Below are 25,762 nucleotides of genomic sequence, written 5' to 3'. Positions count from 1 at the left end.
AACCTTGTGCACTGCAAGGTTCAGAGACCCTTAAACCATGATCTAGGGGCAGCCCCTGACTTGACAGAACCATGGTGAGGAGGCCTTTTGGGACCACATGGTATAAGGGACCTACCTATGCATGGATCTGATGCCCTGGGTTGCCTGACAGACGCCAGATTGATTGCAAGGAGAGCAAAGAGGCTCCTGAGAGAATAATCCCGGGTGAGGGAGGCAGGCATCTGGGAAGGAGGGGCCCGCCAGCGCAGGCAGGAGAAGGAGTGAGTGCAGAATGGAGTGATGGGTTCTCTACCATGCGACACCCTTCCCCATCCTTCTCCACTCCCTCCTCAACCTTCGACCCAGCGCATAGGTGCCTTAGGAAGAGGAAGTCTGAAGGGTAAACCTCAAGACCTGAGACATTCTGGGCTACAGCCTCTGTGCTAGGGGCCCGTGCAGTGGTTTCTCCCCTCCCACTCATCTCCCTGAAAATAGATCTGGTCAGTTTGCAGAGGAAGACATTTTTTAATAGACTGAGAGAGAGAAAGGTGTCCATGAACTGGAGAGACATGGTGGCAAGCCCCAGAAAGCAACCAAGAGCAAACCCCGGAAGTCAAGATCTGGTTAGCACTGCCACTGGGGCGATGGACAGCATGCACTTTAGAGAGAAGGAGAGACAGAGTTCTCACTCCTCCACCCTCTTCCTCCATCTTCCTCCATCTCCACCTGTTGCCCTTGAGGAGTTTATGTACCTTCTCTGAGCTTCAGTTTCCTCCTCCTTAAAATAGAGTTCTTGTAAAGACTTAAAGGGGGCTTCCCTGGTAGCTCAGGGGATACAGAATCCGCTTCTAATGCAGGAAATGTAGGTTCGATGCCTGGGTCAGGAAGATCCTCTGGAGAAGGGAATGGCAAACTCATTCCAGTATTCTTGCCTGGAGAATTTCATGGACAGAGGAGCCTAGAGTGCTACAGTCCTTGGGTCGCAAAGAGTCAGATAGGACTGAGTCACACACACACACAGACACACACACACACACACACACACACACACACACACACTTAAAGAGAGAATTCCTGCAAATCACTTAACATACAGCACAACTGATATGGACTAAATATGTGTGTCCACCCCCACCCTGTCTACCGCCAAAATTCATATGTTGAAACTTAATCTCCAATGAGCTGGTATTAGGAGGTGGAGCCTTTGGAGGAAAATAGGTAATAAGGATGGAGCCCTCATAATTGGGATTAGTGCTTTCATCAGGGGCGCTGGTGGCTCAGACAGTAAGAATCCGCCTGCAATGCAGGAGACCAGGGTTCGATCCCTGGGGTGAGAGGATCCCCTGGAGAAGGGAACGGCAACCCACTCCACTATTCTTGCCTGGAGAATCCCATGGACAGAGGAGCCTGGCGGACTATAGTTCATGAGCTTGAAAAGAGACTTCAGCGAGCTCCTTTACCCTTTCTGCCACGTGAGGACTCAGGGGAAAGACAGCCATCTCTGAACCAGGAAATGGGCCCTTGGCAGACACCCAATCAGTCAGTGCCTGATCTTGGATTTTTCCAGCTTCTAGAATTGTGAGAAATAAACTTTGGTCATTTATAAGCTACCTGGTCTATGGTATTTTGTTATAGCAGCAACTGACCAAGACAACAGTGCTGGGTAGATATATAGCACATTCCCAAAGAAGGGATAGAGGTCATCACTACAGGGAGCTATTCCAAGCATCAGCTACAGTGAGGATAGGTGACCAGAGTCAGGCTAGGAAAGCATGGACTCCAGATGGGCCTGGATGACAACAGGCAGCCTAGAAAGTCAGAGGTAAATGTTGGGTCAGTGCAGGAGAGGCCAGGCCTGGGCTGCGACTGTGGCGTCCACAGATCGGCTGTCTGAGGCAGGTGATGCTAGTGAGTGAGAAGGGACTGCATCAGCAGAGGATGGTAGAAAGGCCAGGGGAGGCCAAGATACCCTCTGTGCAGGGGGAGCTCCTTCAGAGCCACAAGGAGAGGGAACGTGTGGCCCGTCGGTTCAATAAACATCACCAAGAAGAAGGAAAGCTGGGGTCCAGCCCAATGAGAGGAAGCTACTGACTCAGCTGACTTATGGACAAGCTGAACCTTGCCAAGGATTCACAAGACTGGGGAGCATTAAGAATGTGAATATTTTTACAAAGTTTTTTTTTAATTAATCAATTTATTTGGCAGCACCGGGCCTTAGTTGTGGCAAGCGGTATCTTTGTTGTGGCATGCAGGATTTTTAGTTGTGGCATGCAAACTCTTTGTTGTGGCCTGTGGGAACTAGTTCCCCCACCAGGAATCAAACCTGAGCCCTCTGCATTGGGAACTCGGAGTCTTAGCCACTGAACCACCAGGGAAATCCAATTTTTAAAATGTCTCTTGAACATATGAAAAGATGTTTGGTCACGTTGTAAAAAGAAAAGTTCAAGAAGCTATGATTTCTCTATCAGAAGGACAAAAAATAAGTTTAAACATGAGAACAACCCTGTACATTGTGGGAGGTTAATCTGAGTATATCTCTATGGAAGGTTGTTTGCACTGTCTATCAAAACTACAAACACACACACCCTTGGACCCAACAATTCTGTTTTTAGGAATGTATTCTTTAGTGGTACTTGTTACATATGTGTAAAATGATCTACACAGAAAGTTGTTCACTGCAGCCTGGTTTCTCACAGAGAAAGAATTTTTTTAAAAAAAGAAAACTAAATTTTGAGTAAATAAGTAACAGCCATTAAAATAGTGACACGTTGTACCCTTTGACCACCACCTCCCTGTTTCCCCCTGCACCGAGCCTCTGGTGGTTACCGCTCTGCTCTCTGCTTCTCTGAGTTTAACTACTTCATATCCCACCTATAAGTGAGATCATACATATTTGTCTTTCTGTGCTGGCTTATTTCACTTAGCGTAACATCCTCCAGGGCCATCCATGCTATCACAAATGGTGGGATTGCCTTCCTTCTTAAGGTTCTGTGTAATTCTTGACTAAAAGGTCATTTTAATGGCTTTGCTCTTTTTTTATGAAGAAGGAAATGGCAACCCACTCCAGGATTCTTGCTTGGAGAAGTCCATGGATAGAAGAGCCTGGAAGGCTACAGTCTGTGGTGTTACATAGAGTCAGACACGACTGAGAGACTAGCATTCACTCACTCACTCTTTTTTTTAACCAAATACATTTGTCTTTTTATTTTCCTTAATACCCTTTCCTTCTTCCTTGCATTGCTACCCACCCAGATCAAGTTGTCAATTTGCAGAGACTGTATAATTCTGTGGTTAATATGCTCTGTGGGAGAGAAATACACTGGTGAGACACAGGGGATACAACAGGGAAGCAGTAACCAAGATTCAGAAGAATTCCCTGGTGGTCCAGTGGTTAAGACTCCATGCTTTTGCTGTCTAAGAGGAGGGTTCAATCCCTGGTCAGGGAAGTAAGGTCCTCCAAGCCATGGGACATGGCCAAATAAGATTTTTTAAAAATACAATCTACAGAGCATCTCTAGAGAGGCGCCGGAGTAAGGGTGGGGGAGACCCCAGCCCAACCCTGACTCAGAATTGCAGAGTGAAGATACACAACAGCAAATCATCAGGGAGACATTCCATTTGGTATCTAAGAGAGATGAAATTGTTTGTAATATCCTAGAAGGAGGATTATTAATCAGAGGACCTGACAACAAACTGATTTATAGACATTATGCAACATTATATTTTGTCTTCTGTGTGGATTCTTCAGAAAGTGAACTTGGTATTTTAGATCTAATTCAGGTATTTGTGGAAACATTAGACAAGTGTTTTGAAAACGTCTGTGAACTAGATTTAATTTTCCATGTAGACAAGGTTCACAATATTCTTGCAGAAATGGTGATGGGGGAATGGCATTGGAGACCAACATGAATGGTATTGTTACACAAATTGATGCACAAAATAAACTGGAGCAATCTGAGGCTGGCTTAGCGGGAGCTCCAGCCCATGATGTATCAGCTGTAAAGAATATGAATCTTCCTGAGATCCCAAGAAATATTGACACTGGTGACATCAGTACAAAAGTGCCAAACCTGCTCTCTTTTAAAGAAAAAATTTAAAAGGCCACTCCCAGGTAAAATCCAGGGGAAAAAATCATCTAAGTTTACCATGCAGTTGTTTACCAAAAATAGAGGAGAGTCTTAACTTTTACTCTTGGATTTAAGTCAAGGTACTATATAGACATAATGTAAACTCAGTATGGAAGTTCAATGTTACTTTTCTTGCTCAGTGGTTTTGAAGAAATGAAGTAGTTCCAGTGTGATTTTTTTTTTTCTTTATTTTCTAAACTGCATTCCTGTGGCCACCTAAAGCATGCCTCTATGTATTGGCTATTACAGTATTTCCAAAAGTGTTCAGGACATTTCTTTAAATTGTGTACAACCCAAAATGTTGATGTTTTGTATGGATCACAAGTGCAGCATTCCTTAATGATGTCTGTTATTTGTTACAATAATTGTTATTTAAAGAACGAAGGATGTATTGCATGAAAACATTATGACCTTTTTCTCTTAGTTTAAATAAACTACAATGTAGCCAGACTTATAAAGCAAAAAATATATGTATAATCTACAGACTGCCAACACCTCAGGCATGTAGGTGCACACAGTGGGCTTAAAGGAAAAGATCCAGGCCATGTTCCATTTGTGATTACAAATCTACCATCTAGCCTGGAGGAGGACCAAAGTAACTAGAAACATTGATGAGCAGGCTAATTTTCAGTGATAAATCCTCAGATGGGAGTCAACCTTCCAGGAAACACCTGGCTAATCAATGTAATGAACAGTCACTTAAGGATCTTAAATACCAACGGAGTCAAGCTAGCTGGAAATAGCACCTGTGTCCATTCTTCCTATTTACAACACTGGTGAGAAACAGGGGCTTTAAGGAAAAAGTAAAACAGAGCAAGAGAAGAGATATCATGACATGAATTGCCTTCAGTTCTTAGTCTACTGTTTTTCTCTCACCACCCCTTTCTGCCCAAAGAATTAGCCTGCTGCTATTTTGCTGGTCACTTCTAGCCTAATGACTCCTATAACCTTCTTTCCTAAGCACATATCAGAAGATGAAAATGTCACCTGCCATATCTAGAAACAAAAGAGGCTGCTGACATCAAACCCTCAGCCACTGTAGCCTCAGCCCTCCCCCACCACTGTGAACCCCCCGGGAGATTCAGGATGGACAGAACAGAATACTGGCCCAGATAGTTCAGGTGCCTATCAGAGGAATAATCTCAGTGAACCCAGACGCTTGCATCTTCACATTCATAAGAAAGTGCTAAGGTCATTGACTTGAAATGTCTGGCTTTTCTTTCATTAACAGTAATCTTTCAATGTTCCAACTACCCGGTTTTTGTTGCAAAAATTCCTATATATCCTGATTTCTCCCTTACTGTTTGGAGCAGTCCCTCAGAGCTAAGGGAGAGATGGCCACCTGGGCTTAAGTCTTCAGAAAGTCCTTCAAATAAAACACAATTCCCGGACTACCCTGGTCTTCCGGTGGTTGAGAATCATCTGCCTGCCAAAGCAAGGGGCATGAGTTCGATCCTTGGTCCAGCAAAATCCCATATACTGCGGGGCAACTAAGCGCATACACCCCAACTACTAGCCCAGAGCCTGTGCCCTGCAACAAGAGAAGCCACAGCAGTGAGAAGCCCAGGCGCACCAACTGGAAGGTATCTCTGCTCGCTACAACTAGAGGAAGCCCTAGCACAGCAATGAAGACCCACCGCAGCCAAAAATAAACAAATAAATATCTTTTTAAAGCCTAATTCTCGGGTTTAGGGTGTGGAGTTTCGTTTTGTTCTGTTTTTTTTCAGTTGACACAGCTGTCTGCATAGGAGATATTTCTGCATGAATCGCACTGTTAACCTAAAATGAATGTTTTCTTTAAAAAAAGCACATTCTCTTCTCCCACAGTATTTTCCTCTCCAAGTTTTTTTAATGTCTATCAATTTTCATTATTTTCCTCTCCATTTTCTCCCAAGCACTTGGGTTTACCATTAGAGTCTTAACCATCGCAATAACCTCCTACACAATTCTCTGCCTCTGATCCCTCCTACCTTCTGGTGTCCTTCCTGTATGGGAGGAAAGACTTTCCCTCGATCCTGCTAGTATCATTAGGGGGATCTACTAAATAAACTGACAACAGGCAGACTAACAGGAGAAAAAGATACAAATATATTAATTCTTAATATTATGTGCATGAGGACATCACGGGGAGGGGGAGAGTGAATAGTCAAAGAATCAGTGAGATTCAAGAGCTTTATATCATCTTAAGAGCAAAAGGGGAGGGAGAATGCAGGCAATTTAAAGGAGAGTAAATGATGTTTAAGAAAGATAAATGGGCCCTTCAAAGAACAGATGAGAGGTATAATCATTGTCTTTGTTCAGTTGCTAAGTCATGTCCAATTCTTTGTGACCCCATGGACTGCAGCACACCAGGCTTCTCTATCCTCTATCCTCTATCCTCTATCCAACTCTATCTCCCAGAGTTGGCTCAAACTCATGTGCATTGAGTCAATGATGCCATCCAACCATCTCATCCTCTGCCACCCCCTTCTCCTCCTGCCCTCAATCTTTCCCAGCATCAGGGTCTTTTCCAATGAGTTGGCTCTTCACATCAGATGGTCAAAGTGTTGGAGCTTCAGCTTCAGCATCAGTCCTTCCAATGAATATTCAAGGTTAATTTCCTTTAGGATGGACTGGTTTGCTCTCCTTGCAGTCCAAGGGGCTCTCAGTAGTCTCCTCCAGCACTGCAACTCAAAAGCATCAATTCTTCGGTGCTCAGCCTTCTTTATGGTCCAATGCTCACATCTGCACATGACTACTGGAAAGACCATAGCTTTGACTAGACAGGCCTTTGTTGGCAAATAATGTCTCTGCTTTTTAGTATGCTGTCTAAGTTTGTCATAGCTTTTCTTCCAAGGAGCAAGTGTCTTTTAATTTCACGGCTGCAGTCACTGTCTGCAGTGATTTTGGAGCCAAAGAAAAGGAAATCTCTTACTGTTTCTACTTCTTCCCCTTCTATTTGCTATGAGGTTTGATGGGAAGTATGCTAGTTTGTGATAAAGTTTGTCTAGGTGTGGTGTCAACTTCTTATTTCCTCTCTTGGAATGACTCAGTCCTCCCTGGAGGACAAAACTCCCCATAGGGGATCTATCACTATTGAGTTCCTCTTGGAAGATCTGTCTTGAGGTAGATAAGAGGAGTTCAGAGCAAACCTCTCCCTTCATTTGACGTTTTTCAAGTACCTTCAGCTCAAAATAATCAATACACCAAAGTGGCCTATTTGGCTACACAATGTCCTGAAATCCTTCAGTTCCCTCCACACAGACATTAATCCTCCAGAACACAACCTTCACCATAGCTCTCTACTCAAAAACCTTCATTAGCTTCCTAATGGCCTGTGCAATGAGTTCCAAAATACTTGTCATGTTATTAAAGATATGCATGAAGGTACTCAGAATCTCCTTCTCCTCTAGCCTTATTTCTCAGGTTTTAAGCAAGGTTTCTCAGTATCAGCATTATTGACACTTTGGACCCGATGGTTTTGTATCGTTGGGGACTGTCCTGTGCATGTCCTTGAACTTTTAGCAATATCCCTGGCTTCCACTCGCAATGTGCCAGTAGCACTTCCCACCCTGATTGCAACAACCAAGCATGTCTCCCGACACTGAGAAATGTCCCCAGGGAGGGCAGAATCATCCAGCTGAGAGCCACCACTCTACAGGAAATTCGGGTCAATTCATCGTTCTCCCATTAAAGTAAGATTTTTAAGGCATTTGTTTACTCACTCATTCATGCGTGTATGTGTTGGTTTCACTATGTGGCTTCCCCTTCTAGAGTACCTCAAAAGGCTTTAAATCTTGGGGAAATGGGGTTCTTAACTTTAAGAAAGGTACAGATCAGATCAACTCTTATTCTGGCCAACAAAGGCCTCCAACATCCAGACCCAGCCTTATCTCCCTCATCTCACATCAGTTCATGCCTCACACTTCGGGCAAACAGTTCTCGAATCCACAGTGTCTCAGCTTCCCACCTCCCCACGGGTCATTCCCTCTGCCTTCATGGGGGATCCATGGATTTTCCCGGTCCCAATCACTCAGGGTTCTCAGAACCAACACTGTGCTCCCCTGAACCGCCTGTGGCCCCATGCACACCTCCATCCACATTCCTAGCACACAGATAGAACTGTATATTTGTTTCTCTGATGCTCCAAACAGACCATCAGTAATTTAAGAAATAATACTTATCATTGGTGTGATACTCATCATGGTTTCTACAAAGCCAGGCACAGAATATGTGGTATAAAGTCATAGTAAAGATAGTAACATGTTGCTGCTGTTGTTGTTGCTATTTAGTTACTCAGTCATGTCCAACTCTTTGCATGGACAGCAGCACACCAGGCTTCCCCATCCTTTACCATTTCCCAGAGCTTGCTCAAACTCAAGTCCATTGAGTCAGTGATGCCATCCAACCATCTCATCCTCTGTCATCCCCTTCGCCTCCTGTCTTCAATCTTTCCCAGCATCAGGGATTTTTCCGAGTCATCTCTTCACATCAGGTGGTCAAAGTATTGGAGCTTCAGTTTCAGCGTCAGTCTTTCCAATGAATATTCAGGACTGATTTCCTTTAGGATTGACCAGTTGGATCTCCTTGCAGTCCAAGGGACTCTCAAGAGTCTTCTCCAACACTGCAATTCAAAAGCATCAATTCTTTGGTGCTCAGCTTTCTTTATAGTCCAACTCTCACATCTGTACATGACTACTGCAAAAACCATAACTTTGACTAGACAGATCTTTGTTGGCAAAGTAATGTCTCTGCTTTTTAATATGCTGTCTAGGTTGGTCATAGCTTTTCTTCCAAAGAGCAAGCACCTTTTAATTTCATGGCTGCAGTCACCATCTGCAGTGATTTTGGAGCCCAAGAAAATAAAGTCTGACACTGTTTCCACTGTTTCTCCATCTATTTGCCGTGAAGTGATGGGAACGGATGCCATGATCTTAGTTTTCTGAATGTTGAGCTTTAAGCCAACTTTTTCACTCTCCTCTTTCACTTTCATCAAGAGGCTCTTTAGTTCTTCGCTTTCTGCCATAAAAGTGGTGTCATCTGCATATCTGAGGTTATTGATATTTCTCCCAGCAATCTTGATTCCAGCTTGTGATTCATCTAGCCCAGCATTTTGCATGATGTACTCTGCATATAAGTTAAATAAGCAGGGTGACAATATATAGCCTTGATGTACTCTTTTTCCCCATTTGGAACCAGTCTGTTGTTCCATGTCCAGTTCTAACTGTTTCTTTTTGACCTGCATACAGCTTTCTCTGGAGGCAGGTCAGGTGGTCTGGTATTCCCATCTCTTCAAGAATTTTCCATAGTTTGTTGTGATCCACACAGTCAAAGGCTTTGGCCTAGTCAATAAAGCAGAAATAGATGTTTTTCTGGAAATCTCTTGCTTTTTTGATGATCCAGCAGATGTTGGCAATTTGATCTCTGGTTCCTCTGCATTTTCTAAATCCAGCTTGAACATCTGGAAGCTCACAGTTCATGTACTGTTGAAGCCTGGCTTGGAGGATTTTTGAGCATTACTTCACTAACGTGTGAGATGGGTGCAATTGTGCAGTAGTTTGAGCATTCTTTGGCATTGCCTTTCTTTGGGATTGGAATAAAAACTGACCTTTTCCAGTCCTGTGGCCACTGCTGAGTTTTCCAAATTTGCTGGCATATTGAGTGCAGCACTTTCACAGCATCATCTTGTAGGATCTGAAATAGCTCAACTGGAATTTCATCACCTCTGCTAACTTTGTTCATAGTGATGCTTCCTAAGGCCCTCTTGACTTCACATTCCACGATGTCTGGCTCTAGGTGAGTGATCACACCATCATGGTTATCTGGGTCATGAAGATCTTTTTTGTATAGTTCTTCTGTGTATTCTTGCCACCTCTTCTTAATATCTTCTGCTTCTGTTAGGTCCATACGATTTTTGTCCTTTATTGTGCCCATCTTTGCATGAAATGTTCCCTTGATATCTCTAATTTTCTTGAAGAGATCTCAAGTCTTTCCCATTCTATTGTTTTCCTCTATTTCTTTGCATTGATCACTGAGGAAGCTTTTCTTATCTCTTCTTGCTATTCTTTGGAACTCTGCATTCAAATGGGCACTTAGTATGTCTTTATTAACTCAGTTATTCTTCAAAACATAGCGGCACAGTGGTAAAAAATCCGCCTGCCAAGCAGGAGACTTGGGTTCGATCCCTGGGTCTCCAAGACTAAGTGGGACTGATTTCAGGAATGCAAAGATAGTCTACTATTATGAAATGTAATATATAATTTACCAAGTCTGGGAATGAAAAGAGAAAAGAGTCTTATGATTATTTCCACAGATGCTGAAAAAATATTTCATACTGAAAAAATGTAATGTCTAGTCTTAATAAAATCACTTACTAGATAGATACTTTCTTTACTTTAATTAATATTTATTGAACACTTGCTATATGCCAGGCACAGTTTTAGGCATTTGGAATATGGCAGTGAATATAACAGGCAAAAATCTCTGCCCTCTTGAGGCTTACATTTTAGTAATGAAGACAGACAATAAATAATAAGCATAATGATTAAGTAAATTAAGGGCTTTCCAGGTGGCACAGTGGTAAATAATCCACTTGCCAATGCAGGAGATGCAGGAGACTTGGGATCAGTCCTTGGGCCAAGAAGATCCCCTGGAAAAGGGAGATGGCAACCCACTCCAGAATTCTGGCCTAGAAATTCTTCTCCATGGACGGAGAAGCCTGGTGGGCTATAGTCCATGGGGTTGCAAAGAATCAGACACAACTGATCAACTGCACATACAGAAAAATTACCTAGGATATTAGAGGGTGATAAGTGGAATGGAGAGTTGGAAGAGCTGGGGATGTAGGCAACAGGGATTTTAAATGGAGTAGTCAAGGGGTAGGCTCAGTGAGGACGTTTGCACAAACACCCGAGGGAGGTGAGTGAGCCATGCAGATATCTGAACTAAGGACATGTTCCATGCAGAGAGAACATGCTAGCTGAGTTGAAGAAATAGCAAGGAGGCCAGTATAACTGGAACCTATTTGAGTATAAACTGTGAGGTAATGTGTGATATTTAGAGGTGTGACCACCACACCCTCACAGAACCACCTCAAAAGGCAGAAAGAAAAGTATCTTTTATCACATTTCTTTTTATCAGAGAGGAAAATATGTCTTGAAGCTCTACAGCAGACTTTATAACACTATCAAATCTCCCTTCAATCAATCTATAAATTTAATAGGATCCCATTTTTTAAAAAGCAGTATTTTTTTTTTTTAGTGTGGAGGCTGATTCTCAAGTTCATACACAAGAAAAAAAACAAGCAAGAATAAACATGAAAATTCCAAAACATAAGCACAAATAAGGGAAACACACCTTATCAGCGTTAAGATAACCAAATCATAATCTGAAAGAAAATAAAGTTAGATCCCCACCGCATGCCTTATACTAAAATAAACTCCAGGTTGATCAAAGAGGAAAGAGACTAAGTGGTTAGAGATGGTAATGGATGGGAGACTGAATTTTCGTTGTAAACCTTCTGTGTCTTAAATTTTGTAGTGCCTGCACTGCATATTTAAAATTAACAAAAATGTGTTTAAAAATACTCATCTTACAAAAGATTAATTGCATTTAACATATACTCAGGTTCTTATGTAAGCAATAGATTATAGTAGAAAGAATACAGACTTGAGAATCAAGTCCTGATTTTATGCTATTTACTTGTAACCTTGGGCAAGTCATTGCATCTTCACTTTATCTCTAACGTGTGAGTATTAGATTAGGTGGATTCCAGTCTCTTTTAAAGCTAAATTCTGTAACACTTAATTTTAAGCTTATAAACTGACCTAAGACTACTTTGATCTTCTATAACCAGTTTTGCCAGCTGATCTAATATACACCAGATGGTTTGGTGTGGAATTTAACATCAAATATTATACAGAGATTACTCTACTCACGCGGTTACAGTTGAATGAAAACAACATGCAAACTGCACCGTAGGTTTCAGCCAGGAGATTCTGGGCTGTTGGTTGGTTCTCCCATGCACCAAACAGATGAGAAAAGGATCACCTCATGGGACCGGATGCTTGGGATGATGAGGCTGAAGACTCATACCAGAGGGCACCATAAGTCCACACCCTATCAGCCATCCATGAGTCAGAGCCCGTTGTCCAGTTTGGGGCTTATGTGGATCTTTGATCTTTCGGCCATCCTTCAACTACCTCCATCGAAAGAAAGAAAAAGGATAAAACATAAGTCAGTCTGCTTTTTAACAACTTTACTAAGTGAAAGTGATTATCAGCTACATGAGCCAGTAGGTAAATCATTTTATATGCTTCAGGGAATTTAATAACTGAAGGCATCTTAATCATGATGTAGTCTGAACCACAGATTTCACAGATGAGAGAAGTGAGGCTTAGAGTCAAAATGACTTAACATACACAGCCAGTCCCTGGCAAATTCATGGTAAAAATTCCACTGTTTCCACTCTCGATCCAAAGCTGTTTCCACTGTGATCTTTTGTCTTTAAATTACCTTCCAAACTGCCCTATGATTTACTGCCTTCCAAAAGTGTGTTTTATTTCTAATACTGACTTGGCTCTATCTGCTGTCTGGACACTGAAGCTCTATGACCTGAGGAGTAGATAGAGCTTCTGAGCAAGAAACTGAGAGAGGGAACTAAAGAGAACGTGGAAACTGCAGCTTAGACCTGTCCTTGAGAAACTCTTAGCCAACTCTCCCTGCCTTCGCCAGTCTCCCATCACCTCCCCAGGAATACTTGTATCTAACATTTTTCTTTAAAACCTTCAATTCCTTCTTTTCCACTTCCATCCTCAGCCAAGATGATTCTTAGAGTTCATAAGCTTCTCTCAGACACATGCCCAACCTAATTCTACCCAGGAAAACAGCTGTCAGCAAATCTCCTTGGAGGTTTGTATTTCCCTTTAACTTAAGTAGGTCATTGCTCTGAAGGAAGCGTAAAGACGGAATGAATGAAAATAAGCTGCTGAATTCAGCTTGTGTGAGATCTGCAAAAAATGCAGGGAGATGGCAGAGCAGCAGGGCTGGACCAGCAAGGGAAGTCCCCTTTCAAACCCCCCTATGACTCAGAACTTACAAAATACCCAGACAGGCAGAGTGAACATTCAAGGGACCTTAATCATAAAGACATGAAGTTGCTATCTTGCCTGTGTCTACCTTCTCAAAGATAAAAGGACTCAACATCAGAGACCAGCTTGCCTGGCAGGGTGACATTTTTCCAGTTGAAAAGAGGTGCTTGGGGCTGAAAAGATGGAGATGTGTGACCCACAGTGCAGAGGTCTGATTAATATGATTGATGTCTTTCCAGCAAAAATCAAATGGCCTATTTCTCACCCCAGCAAGTTGCCACATCTCCTTTTGAAGAGTCCATTCAGAGAAGTAAAAGTCTACTGTCCACAAAATAAGCAGCCCTGGTTGGAAGCGGGCTCTTGGTAAGATACCCTATGAGATTAGGCTGGGAGAAACCAGAGCCTAAAGGAAAAAAAAAGGAAACACGGCCACTGTGGGAAAGGGAGCATGGCTCGCAGGGAGCAGCCCTGATTTATTCTTTTTTTAATTTATTTATATATTTATTTAGGCTCTGCAGGGTCTTTGCTGCCATGCATGGGCAACAAAGATGTGGCAACCGGGGTCTACTCTCTAGTTGCAGTGCTCAGGCTTATTTTCGTGATTTCTCTTGTTGCAGAAGCCAGGCTCCAGAGCGTGGATTTCCATAGTTGAAGTGCACGGGCTTAGTTGCTCCATAAGCACATGGGATCTTCCTGGACCAGGGATCGAACCTATGTTCCCGACACTGGCAGGCAGATTCTTAACCACTGGACCACCAAAGAAGTCCCTGGTTTACTTTTGAATATGAGTGCCAGGAGACTTTAGTACAGCTCACTCTCATCTCTCTCAAAACCACCTTAAAACTTGGCTTCCTGTCAAGTGCAGCAAAGTTTGTTCCACTGCTACTAACACACACAGCATCTCATCACTAGATAAGGTCTATTTTGCAACAGCTATCCTTATCAAGCCATAGGATCTTAACTCCCAGAAGACAAAAACATGTATAGGTCTTACCAGCATTGTCCCTAAAACTTTGACTCTTAAGCTACATAGGGATGCAGACCAGAAATCTGTTGCTACTCAAGGTAAGATGCTCCCTAAGGCTACTCTGCACTGTTAGCCTAAGAACACACTTCCGTTTGTTCACTCATGCATTAAATATTTGAGGAGCATCATCTAAGAACCATCAGGCAGTATGCAAAGAGAAACAAGGGTGAGAAAACTGCCCTCTTGAACTTTATGCTCTCTAGTCTGGAGAAGCACTTACCAAGAGAAATAGCAATGTGAGTTGCATATGGAATTCCAAATTTTTTAGTTGCCATGTTTAGAAAGGTAATAAGAGACAAGTGACACTGATTCTGATAATATATTTAATTTGATTCAACAGATCTCAGTATTACCTTTTCAATATGTAATCAATATTTAAAATTATTAATTATATATTTCACATTGTTTTGTACTAAGTCTTTGAAATCTAGTGTTGTTCTTTTTTTTTTAAGGCCCATCTCTATTCAGACACTAAATTTTTGTCAGGAAAAATTGTACCTGTATTTATATTTCATAAATATTCATTGATAAAGTAGGTTTCCATGCCTTAAGATTTTATAAATATTCTTAAAAGCTCTCTGATTAATTAACTTTATTAATAGTTCTTAAATTTAAATTAATCAAAGTGTTGTTAGCTCAGTCGTGTCCAGCTATTTGCAACTCTATGGTCTGTCCATGAAATTCTCTAGGCAAGGATACTGGAATCCGTTGCCATTGTCTTCTCCAGGGGATCTTCCATACTCGTGGATCAAACTGGGGTCTCCTTCATTGCAGGCAGATTCTTTACCATCTGAAAATTTAATCAAAGTTAATCATTAAAATTCAATTAGTCAGTGACGCTAGCCACTTCCTAATGTTCCATAATCACATGTAGCTAGCGGCCACCATATAGGATAATGTGACTCCAGAAGGAAAGAGAAACAGTAATCAAAAGAACTCATAAGCAACTGTAAGTGATAAGAACTATAGATATATGGTGTTAGGTGATGGTATAATTTCTGACTTTGTCTAAGGGAAGTGTTGTTTAAGACTCTGAAGATTAATCCAGGAAGAGGTCACAGATAGGAAGAAAGGCTTTCCTGGCAAAGACAGAAGCATGTACCAAGGCCCTGAGGCAGAGTGGAAGATAATAAGTCCTGTTTTAGTCAGCCTCCTGTGGGGAAATACAGAGCCTCTGAACCAGGAAATTTAAGGAGTGTTTACAAGATGAGGCCAGGGTACAGGGAAGATAGTACAGCATGGTGCAGCCACTTGCAGGGAACTGTTAGCAACCACCACCCCAGCATAAAGGCACAAGAGAATAAGGCAGTTATCAGAACCTGGAGTAGGCAGACATGTAGGGCCATGTAACAGGAGCTGTGGTCTTCAGTAGAGAGGGGTGCAACCAGCCCACAGAGACCCAACAGGGTGGCAGGAAGGGAGATAAATAGCCCAACTTCACATTCCTTCTGCCCTCCAGCCTCCTGGGGGTATCTCCCATTGGCCAAGCCCAGCCACTGTGGAAGTTAAGAGATCTCATTGAGGCAGAGCACGCAGGTCAGCCTCAGGGCACAGAGCAGCACAAAGAATGGTGGAGAATAATCTGGAAGGACAAACCGAGGGTCTTCAGCTCAGGGATGTGTGTATCTGTTTATTCTTGGTGCTGTAACAAATATCACCATTCCAATCACTTGAATCAAATTTCTTTTTTTGCAGTTCTGAAGCCTTAAAATTGAGATGTCAATAAGATTGTCTGCCTACTAGAGGAAGTGTTGTCTTCTGCCTCCTCCAGTTACCAAAGACTACCTGTGTTCCTTTTTAAAAAATTATTTTATTATTCTTATTGTAATTATACTTATTTTTTGGCTGTACTGCCGGGCATGTGGGATCTTAGTTTCCCAACCAGGGATAGAACCCGTGACCCCTGTATTGGAAGCACAGAGCCTTGACCACTGGACCATCAGGGAAGTCCCCACTGGTGTTCCTTGATGCACAGTCCCCTCCTCATACCACTCTGAGCTCTGCTTCCACCATCACACGTCCTTCTCTGCCTTCAGTTCTCCTGCTTTGCTCTTATAAAGACCCTTCTGATTATCCTGGGACTACCTGGATAATAGAGGATAATTTTCCTGTCTCAAGACCCCTAACTTGATCACATCTACAAAGTTCCTTTTGCATATAAAGTCACATTCAGATGTCTTGGTGAGTAAGCTGTGAACATCTCTGGAGGGCCTTTTCTGTGCCTACCATGATGTGTCAAGAAAGTAAAAGAATGCTGCTATAATAGCGTGGCAAGAGGGGAATTTGGAGAGTCACGGTGATGAGGAGCTAGGAAGGAGGCGTACCAGCCAAGGTTTGTAGACCAGAGTAGGGATTTTCTTCTGTATCTTAAGACAATGGAAAGTCACTGAATTTGCACGTTGAAGAAATGCACTGTAACTACAAAATAAAAACAGACTGAAAAGAGGCAGAAACACATTGTAAGTGAGTTGAGAAAATGTATAGTAATTAGATGATTGAAGATAACGGCTTGGGCTCAGGAGGTGGCAATAAAGATGGTGAGAAATGGAAGGATTTGCGAGATAGTGAGGAAGCAAAACTTGTAGGATTTGTTCATAGATCTGCTAAGCAACCAGGAGAGAGGTTGAGGGCCGTGTTAAAGATTTCTGACTTGCTCAACCGGATAGATTCAGTTCACCACAACAGAAAACAGCATGCTCAGGACAGGTTTATTTGGGGGACAGGGGATGTGGTTTTGAACATTGTGGTCTGAAATGACCCTAAGAGAAATCAAATAGAAAATTCAGTGGGCAGTTGGACAAATAAGCCGGTGCAAAGTTTCCTCTGGGTTTCAGAGGAAATGTCAAATCCTCAGGTTTTGGGTGGTCATTGAAGCCTTGCCTATGAATGAAATCACCTCAAATAGAAGCCAGTTAGAAGAGTGCCTAGGACCCACCCTTAAGAGGCTTGAACATTTAACAGCCAGAGAGAGAGTGGCAAGATAAAAGAGGGACCAAGAGACTGAAGCATCACAAAAGTCAAAGAAATCGATGATTTAGAGAAGAAGTGGTCACCAAGGTCGACAGCTCCTGACAGTTCAGTAGATGGGTTTCTACAAAGATTAATGCCAATTCACCCTCATTGTCAGTCCATCAGACTCGGGTGGAGCAGTTTACACTCTTGAGGCCAGGTGGTGCCTACTGTCCCTCTTCATCCCAATCAAGTAAATCAAGGTCATGGCGATTGATTTATGGGTGGGCACAAAAACACTGAGAGCCAATGAGATCCATCTGTGGGACTTCTAGGAAAGGAGTATCACTCGTTCCCACTGTCTTAAAACTAGAGGAGATATAGGACCCAAACTGTTGCTACTCCCTTGCTACTACATTAAGCCTAGAATTAAGGGCTTCACTGGTGGCTCAGATGGTAAAGAATCTGCCCGCAATGCGGGAGACCTGGAGTTCAATCCCTGGGTTGGAAAGATGCCCTGGAGGAGGGCATGGAAACCCACTCCAATATTCTTGCCTGGAGAATCCTCATGCACAGAGGGGTCTGGCAGGCTACAACAGTCCATGGGGCCACAAAGAGTCAGACATGATTGAGAGAGTAAGCACAGGAGTAAAGGCAACACTTGGCAGAAAACAAAGACGGTGAGAAACCAGTTATGACATCTCTTTGCCATTTACTTCAGCTGTGCCCGAAACTTGATCTAGCCCTACACTTTCAATTAAGATGAGCCAATAAATTCCTTTTTTGCCAAGTCAAGTACAAAACGCCACCTACAATGGAAAGAACACTAAATTTTATGAGAAGATAAATGAAATGGAACTTTTGTCTAAAACCTTTAGAAGAAAAATGCCTAATGGGTCAAGATGATCAGGGGATTGACTGAAAAGTTCATTAAAATTGTAATAAAGCCATGAAAACAGATGGGGGACAGAATCTTGGAAGCAGAAAAATAAAATATATGAAAATAACAGAAGAGTTTCTTTGTTCATGAACTCCAGTTTAAGGTGAAACACTCAAAAATAAATAAGAATATATAGAGAAAGAAAAATTAAAATTCCAGACTTTTAAAGTAACTGCATTTTTTTTTTCTTTCCTTTTTGGCCAAACCATACAGCATGTAGGATCCCTGACCAGGGATCAGATCTGTGCTCCCTGCAGTGTGGGAGTGTAGAGTCCTAACCACTGGAACTCCAGGGAATTTCAGTAACTTCTTTTTTTTTTTTTTTTTTCCATTTATTTGTATTAGTTGGAGGCTAATTACTTTACAATATTGCAGTGGTTTTTGTCATACATTGACATGAATCAGCCATGGATTTACATGTATTCCCCATCCTGATACCCCTCCCACCTCCCTCTTCAGTAACTTCTTTATTGCCACCAGAAATCTAGCTCCAAAGTTTTTCTTGTTCTCCTTTGTTCTGAGCTTGTATCTTTCATGCGCCTTGAATAGCAATTTTACACATGTATGAACCATAATATTCATGATTTCCATGGCATTGTTATTGTACTCAGTAATTATAATTTTCATTGACACAAAAGTTACAAATTCCCAGGACTTGCTCAGGAGAACATAAGACTATTGCTAGGCACCTTACAAAAGTGATTATCCCCTTTGTGGGACTTGAGGAATCTAACCTCAATTAACTTTTACATTTGGAAACTTAAATTTATTGACTTTGTCTTCTTTGAACCCTTTTATTGAAAATTCACCAAAATATGGGGCTATCATGGCTCAAGAGATGGGTCCTGTAGAAAGAAGTCTACAAACACATGCGGGGGACCCACCTAAGGCAAAACAATGAGCTAGGTACACTCAGAGGCTTGAAAACACTCATCCCCCACAGAGCTTAAAATCTGGTGACAGAGGTAGGACCTACGCATAAAGAATCAAATATCAATATAAAGCAATATGTGATAAATGATTTTTTTTTAAGTTGTGCAAACAAAGACGTAGATGATAGAAGAGCAAAAAATCAGTATGAATTAGAATCCCTTGAGGGTTGGTTAGAGCGAATGGACAGAAAAGAAGTGAAGGGCTCTGTAGGCAGAATGATCTATACAAGCAAACCACCATTGGAGAAAGACTTGCAGGTTACTATATTATAGAAAAATCTGGCTGAAGCAGTGATTCTTATGGAGTTTTAGTTGTGGGGGACAGGGGAAGGGAGGGTGGAGTTTAAAAGGTAAGGAGGGCAGTGAATGACAACCTGCAAAACTTCCGCTTCATCTTATAGGAAATAAAGTGTTGAAGACGATCTTAAAGATTAAATCAGTGGACACTAACCATCTCTCTTTCTCATTATCAAAGCTGTCATAGCTACTGATGCAAGTGCCTGGACTTGGTCTGTGGGTGAAATAATAAGCTTTTGTTGACCGATGCAGTGGAAAAAGAGAAGTGAGAACCTGGAGAGGTCAGGGTGGGCGGAACGTATTGTACTAATACAGCTAGGCTTGCACTGCGGATATCTTATGTAGTTGCCACGGGGAAGATGGATTTTACAAGGATGAAGCTGGAATGAGCTCAGGCAGAAGGCCACTGCAAAATCCCAGGCAGAAGTTCACGAGTGCCTGTACTAAGGTAGCAACAAAAATGAAGAAAAGGAGGGACTTCTCAGGTGGTCCAATGTCTAAGAATCCACCTGCCAATGCAAGGGACACGGGTTCAATCCCTGGTCCAGGAAGATCCCACATGCCATGGAGCAACTAAGCTTGTGCGTCACAACTACTGAAGCCCAGACTCAGAAACATGGCCCGTGTTCCGAGCCCATGGCTCTGTTGCACATGGGAACTAGAGAGTAGCCCCCACTCAGTGCCACTGGAGAAGACCCACGTGCAGCAACAAAACCAGTGCAGCCAGAAACAAATAAATAAAGGATGGTAAGTGGTGCTTTCGGTGAGTAAGAGCATTTGGCATTGATGAAGTATATACTTTATCTGCATACATTTTTGTCTGTTATAATCCACCCAGACTAGAGCAAACTAGTCTGCCTTCCACCTCCAACTCATGTGCTGAAAGGTAACATTAGGCTGAATTTTAGAGGGGATAGTCAGGCCAATTTCTGCAGCCATACTCCCAACACTTGGGACAACTCCTTCCAGGTTTAGGGGTCAATGGCTAGAAGAAACATTATACCTCCCATCAAAAATCCCTCCCGACTTAGCACGCACGGACACACGCATCCAGCACTACCACCAACACCACCACTATCTCCATCACTTTTGAGATTCTGGCATCAACTCATCCTCTACCTTAATACCCACCACATTCTCGGTCAGGAGAGAAGGCTCAGAGCCCCACGAGGCCACTTTTAAAACAATTTTGCTATTTTTGGCTGTGCTGGATCTTCCTTGCTGTCCACGGGCTTTCTCTAGTTGCAGTGGGCAGGGGCTACTCTCTAGTCGTGATGCACAGGCTCCTCATCGCAGTGGCTTCTCTTGCTGTGGAGCACGGGCCCTCAGGCTCACGGGCTTCAGTAGCTGTGGCTCACGGGCTTAGTGGCCCCACAGCACGTGGGATCTTCCCAGATCAGGGTTTGAACCAGTATCCTCTGCATTGCAAGGCAGATTCTTAACACTGGACCACTAGGGAAGCCCCCTGCAGACCACTTTGAAAGACCATAAAATAAATGTTAAACTGTCACAGTAAAGGTTGGTGTCTCTTCCCAATTCTATTCAGTTCCCCTGAAGGAAAAGACTGGATGGGCCCATTCAACAGCTAAGATGATAAACAACAAAGGCTAAAATCAGCTTCGATACCAGCTCAGTGTATCTTCAGTTTTACAACAATAATTCCTTTTGCCTTTTGTCTGAACCCCAAAGTATAGTTTCATTATATATTATTTCTATTTTATTTAGTTCTATTTAGGCCGTCAGGAACACTCATTGAGGGCTGATATACTATGCACGTGTGTGTGTGCTCAGCCGTGTCTGACTCTTCTGAAACCCCATAGACTGTAGCCCACCAGGCTCCTCTGTCCATGGAATTTTCCAGGCAAGAATCCTGGGGCAGGTTGCCATTTCCTTCTCCAGGGGATCTTCCCAACTCAGGGATGGAACCCATGTCTCTTGCGTTTCCCCTGCATTGGCAGGCAGGTTTTTTACCACTAACATAAATATACCTCTGCCTCTCCTAAACACCAAGGGGTATATCAAAGCACCTGTCCCCCTAGGACACAGTCAAAAGAGTCACCAGATCAGTAAATTATTTGCTAAACCTAGATGAGAGACTTGCGTCTCAATGTCTGGATCCCGGTGCCCCGGACCTCTCTTTCTCCTATGGGGGAAGTCAGAGTCATAAGTGACCGTGATGACCCTTCCTCCTGCTTTTCGGTAGCTCTAGTTCTTTCATCATTTTATAAGGATTCCTGCTTTCACCTCCTATTGCCTCCAGGTTGGGGTGGCCTTGACTGTAGCTACAAATTTATTTTGTTCCAACTGAACAGCAGAATGCCTGCCATACACAAGATAACTCTACCCCTGGCCTCCATTTCTTAGAGAACTGAAGATAGAATTCTTGACTCCACTTGTCTTTTTTGTGATAACCTTCCCACCAGTCTCTGATACGAGTCCATAGAAACTAACTTAACAATATAACACTGTTACCATCTCTAGGGACCAGGCCAAAAGCCCTTCTGGAAACCTTCACCCGTACTTTTCCCAAACCGCCTGCCCTTCCTGCCCCATCCACAGTCCTTGCACCAAGCTCTTGGGCACGCTCTCCCCACTCAAGTTTAGTTATTTCCCTTTCTGGTGCTCCTTCTAAATTGCCTCATTTCCCTAGTTACTCAGAAGTCTTGAGCCTGGAGTCATGGTAAAGAGGGCTGAGTCGCTCAGAGGGACCCACCCCTGCCTGGGTTCACAGCCAGGCAACAGTTTAAACCTCTGCCCCTTGGGCACCCTCTACACAGAGAGTTTATGGTCAGTGACTTGGAACGCAAAGCCATTCTCCTAAGGAAACAGCCCTGAAGGAGTAGGTAGATGCCCAGGAGAACTCACACGAGGGCGTCTGACTTCCATACCTCATCTGGAGCTCTGCGTGTACTCTAGAACCTAGCTAACAAAACACCTTGGTTTCCGTGGTTTCTCTGGTTAAATGAGTTCTGAGTTCCAGCTGTGAACATACCTCTGCCTCTGCCATCAGGAGGAACAGCCAGGCTTTCACCTTCTGCAGCCTGCCAACCCCATGGTAGGGATACGGCGGAAGTCTAGAGAGCTTAACTTTTAAGAAAAGGGAGTAGAAAGGATGTGACTCTGGGAGGTGAAAGCAGGCTGTACAGGCAGGAGAGTTCAGAAGGGTTGGGGATGCAAGAGTCAAGCTGCCTCTGGGTTTAAGGTCCTCCAGAGATCTTCAACCCAGCCGACAGGCCTGGTCTACAGCACTGCCGCTGCTGAGGATGATGGAGTTGGGGATTCCAGTAGAAGGGGGTGGGAACTAAAGAAAATGTGTCCATGGGTTTCAATGTGAGGTCAAATAAGGAATTAAAAACAAAAACTTGAAAAAGCTAACGTAGATCAGCATTGTGATCAGTACTATGTTTCTTAATGAAGTCAAATCAAATGTAATACTATATATCGTGGCCTCTGAAATACCCAGCCCACAAAAAGTATTGTGTGTGTCAGTCCCATTGGACATGGCTGCCTTGTAGACATAAGAGGAAACTTGACCTTTGTCTATGTCCAATTCCGTTTTCTCTTTTGTAAGCTAATTCGCCCCTGCCTAGCACTGAGCCAGGGTAAATGTGCGTGCTAAGTTGTTCAGTCATATCTGAGGCTTTGGGACCCCACAGACTGTAGCCTTCCAGGCTCCTGTCTCCATGGCATTTTCCAGGTAAGAATACTGGAGTGGGTGGCCATTTCCTTATCCAGAGGATCTTCCCGGCCCAGGGATTAAACCCGTGTATCCTGCATCTCCTGCATCGGCAGATGGACTCTTTACCACTGAGGCACCTGGGAATCCAAGGGTAAATTTACTTACAAATAAAATATTAAGTGTGGAGAAAACAAGTAGGAGCCTCTATTTTTTTTCCTTTGGATCTGTTCAGAAAGATCAATAGAAAAATCTTTTCCAAGTAAGGAAAAAGGTGAAAACGTTTTCTATGTTTTCAGTGACTATTGTTAGGAGGCTCAAAAAAACTAATTTTTAAATGACAACTGTAATATGAAAGTACTAATTCATTTTAAATTTCGAATACAAATATGAATGGGTCTAAATACCGGTTATTTTCTCTAAATCCACTCTCTTATTTTATATTTTAGATATTATGATGTCAAATTACTTTCACATGACCATATATCACAGATGAAAAGAAAGATTATTTAGAAAGTTGTTTCCAAAATTCAAGAAAGGAACTGAATGGGCTATTTTAAGTATCAGAATTCTAGTAGTTCTAGTGATGAATTAACAGATTACTTTTGTGATGACTACTTAAATTCAATCAATGCAACAATATTTTCTGAAATTATTATGTGCTAAAGAATGCAGTAAGTGACATAAGGACATACAAAAGCACACTGCACGGCCCCATCACCTGTAGAATTTATGTCATCAGGTAAATCCAATTTACACACACAGAAAAGTAGAGAATTCTATTTACCATGTAACCAACCTTCAAAGCAAGTGCCTCTTGCCTCCTGAAATGACTGAAAGGAGGGAACTAAGATCAGCCCCAGGAAACAGTTGCAATTTGAATACACTGAAAGGACACTTTGGATGTTAGAAATTGACAAGAGCCCAAGGAGGGATTGGCTTAGCCTAACTGTAAAGAAACTGTCCCACTACAAAGGGACTATGAGTGAACTGTTCTTGATTGAAGCTGGAAGGCCATCTTGGAACAGTCAGGAAGCAATGAGAGAATCCAAAGAGGAGAAAATGTTTAGAGATTTTGGTCCATCAGTCATGTGGTGGTTGCTAGGAGGAAAACAGCAATTATGAAGTCACTGCAGTCTTCTAACGTGGAGGAGGAAGGTTCAGCACTCATGTGGTGACATGACTATGAAAAGAGGGAGAGATTTAAAGACATCTCAAGAGAAATCCAGAAATAACATACTCGTTAGACTAAGTGGGAGATAATTCATCTCCTTTTAAAACTTTGGTCTTGGTTCTTCTCTTTTGAGCCATTTCCTCTCCATTGTTTTTTTACGTCTTTTCTTATTATAAAAATATACGTGTTTTATTTTGGAAAACTTGAAAAATACAGAAGAAAATATAAAGAAGGCATTTAAGAAGGCCCTCTGCTCTCACCACTCAGAGATGATTTCAGATAACATACTGATTTTTTTTTTTTTCCCAAGATGGATGGATGTGATTAGGAGTGATAACTTCATAGAATGGACACAGTGGAGTACAAAGATGAAGCGGCTTGACATTTTTTCCTACCGTTTCCTTCCAGTTTGCATTTCTCCATTCTCTGCCCTTAGCCACGACCCAAACACAGCCCATAGCTTTTCTCTCTGTCACCTTCAGGGAGGGGAACTGTTTCTCATGCAGGAATGAAAAGGCCTCGTTCGCTCTCCATCAAGTCAATGCTTCTCTATTCCCCGAGCCCAGGAGCCTCTGTAGTTCAGGGACTCAGAGCGGAGAAGGAGGTAATGAATGGTCTGATCTTTCCTTCTCCACCCCACTCAACCCATGGAAGAATCCAAGGGGGAAAGGAAGGCCTGAGGACGCTGCTACTCCCATCTCTTATCCTACCATTGTGGACTGCTCCAAGCAGCTTCCCACCTTCAGATACCTCCAAGGCAGCATCAGGCACCAGGGTCTATGCCAAAAAGCACATGGCTACCCTAAAAAATTCACTTCAAATAATCCTTTCTGAGAAATCTCACAGACTGTTCCTTATGGTAACAGTGATTACTACATTTCATTCCTTCTTGCTTTTGTTTTTTTAATGTAAATACTGTGGGACTGTGTCTAACCCCCTTCTTGAGAATGTAAGGGTACTTTGTATCAATTACTCAGCTTTGGACTTTGGCTGAGAAAATTCCAGATAATAGAAAAAGTCCCATTTCACATCCTAAGGCATATATACATACACATATACATAAAATAATAATAATTGGGACCATATCATCATTTTGCATTCTACTTGATTTCCATTAATGTTATGAGCATTTCCCATGTCAAGGAATATTTTCCAAAACTGGGATTTATATTGGCTCGTAATTTTTCATCATATGACTTCACATTCCTCATTATTTATCAAACCATCACCCAATTAGACATTTACAGTTAGGCTAATATCACTGCAATTAACAACCCTGGATATGTATATCTTTGAGTATATGTACTTAAAGATACGTAACCTTTGAGTACACCTTTGAGTTCCTATGTACACCTTTGAGTATACCCTTAGGGTCATTCCTAGAAGAATATTTCAGACAAAAGTTATGAACATTTTTAAGGGTCTTAACACAGAAAGCAGAAAAGCCCTCAAGAAATGTAGAGTAATACAAACACATACATTTATGCAAGCATTTTTACCATATTTTTCACCTTGCAATTTGATTAATGAAGAGCACATCTAGCCCTTTTGATTTGTTTTTTAGTTTATTTATTTTTTAATTGAAGGATAATT

General features: G+C 42.4%; 1 pseudogene; it reads left to right on the top strand.

Annotated features, from left to right (window-relative positions):
* LOC122684753 overlaps window positions 1–4,076 on the top strand; it is a 108,236-nt pseudogene extending 104,160 nt beyond the window's left edge.
* Window positions 4,077–25,762: the final 21,686 nt, after the last annotated feature.

This window comes from Cervus elaphus, chromosome 27, assembly GCF_910594005.1.
Source record: "Cervus elaphus chromosome 27, mCerEla1.1, whole genome shotgun sequence".
NCBI classification, from domain to species: domain Eukaryota; kingdom Metazoa; phylum Chordata; class Mammalia; order Artiodactyla; family Cervidae; genus Cervus; species Cervus elaphus.
The sequence above is the reverse complement of the archived record's forward strand: the minus strand, read 5'-3'. Positions and strand labels throughout refer to the sequence as shown.